This window comes from Aplysia californica, unplaced genomic scaffold (genome assembly GCF_000002075.1).
Source record: "Aplysia californica isolate F4 #8 unplaced genomic scaffold, AplCal3.0 scaffold00444, whole genome shotgun sequence".
NCBI classification, from domain to species: Eukaryota; Metazoa; Mollusca; class Gastropoda; order Aplysiida; family Aplysiidae; genus Aplysia; species Aplysia californica.
Window position 1 is genome coordinate 214167 of NW_004797714.1, and position 1388 is coordinate 215554.

The window sequence follows — 1388 nt, forward strand, 5'->3', positions numbered from 1 at the left end:
CCCCCCCACACACACACTTATTTCACCCATTGTTAACCACGATTTATAAAAAAAAACCCCAGTGGACTTCATAACATCATAATAGAGAACACAATTGGAGCAGAGTTATTCGTTACAAAACTGATCACCGCCCACCTATCCAGTTAGATTTCATAAATGTGCAAATTCATTTAGTTAAAAGAAAGTTTGTCATTAAAGATAGATTAAAATTAAGTCCTGGTCATATTAAAAGTATTCATACATTACTTCCCGGTTTGTTTTAGTAAGAGTTTTTAATGGCACTTGCAACACAGTAAGGTCATATAACTTAAGTGCCGAAGACTAGATGTGTTACAAAAAAGTAGCAAACACTACAAAGAAGGAGGAGAGATCAGGATGATATATGCTGAACAGGAAAAGAGGAGCAGACCTTACCACAGCACAGGCCAAACACCTGTTTTCAGGTTTCTATATACTCAAAAATAACCTTTAAAAAAAAAAGCAACCTTACAAACAAGATAACCCTGAACATGGCAAGCCTCAATAAAGATGACCTGCTTTCAAAAAAACTTTTAAATTCAGTATACGTATACGAATGCGCTATCATTTGGAAAAGGGTGTGTATGTGAGTGGGTGCGTGCTTGCATGTACTCGTATGTGTGAATATGAGATCTTGGGAATTAAAAAATTATTCTCATCAGTTCATACTCAAATCTTTATCATCAACATGACAGGACCGAAATTGCTGTAAGGGGAGCATCTATTCAGTTGATTGAAATTTTGAATCTCATCTCAAATAAAAATTCCTGCACTGCTGAGTGACATACTGTATGGAGCTTATTCGATCGTTAGTTTTGAGTGAAGAGAAACACAAGACATGCAGAGATAAAGCAAGACAGACAAATAGAAACAACAGAGGGAAAGAAAAGAAGTAGGCTGCTACCTAACAGAGGTGCCCTCCAACCACCTGCACTGTAGGCCTATATGATGGACAACAGGAATAAGTTATGAACTCTTTACTAAAAATGTACTTACAGAGAAAACGAAGGGACAGAAAATAAGTAGGATTCCCCCCCCCAAACACTTGCACAGTATGATGGACAACAGGAACACGTTATGAACTCTATACTAAAAATGTACTTACAGAGACAATGAAGGGAAAGAAAAGAAGTAGGAGCCTCAAACCACCTGCACTGTACATGAACAAAGGGATCAAGCTTCAGACTGTACCAAAAGTGTACTCATAGAAACAACAGAAAGAAAGAAACGAAGTAGGATTCTCCCCCCCTCCCCCCCCAAAACCGTTTGTACTGTACATCATCAAAGGGAGAAGCAAGCTCCGGACTATACCAAAAGTGTACTTATAAAATAAAAACAGCGGAAAGAGAGAAAAAAAGTAGGTTCCCCCC

At 38.1% G+C, this 1388-nt stretch overlaps 1 protein-coding gene across 1 annotated transcript in view; it reads right to left on the reverse strand.

Moving 5' to 3' along the window:
* LOC101850742 (endothelial PAS domain-containing protein 1) overlaps nt 1–1388 on the reverse strand; it is a gene marked incomplete at its 5' end in the record, with an annotated part of 34773 nt that overhangs the window by 14557 nt on the left and 18828 nt on the right.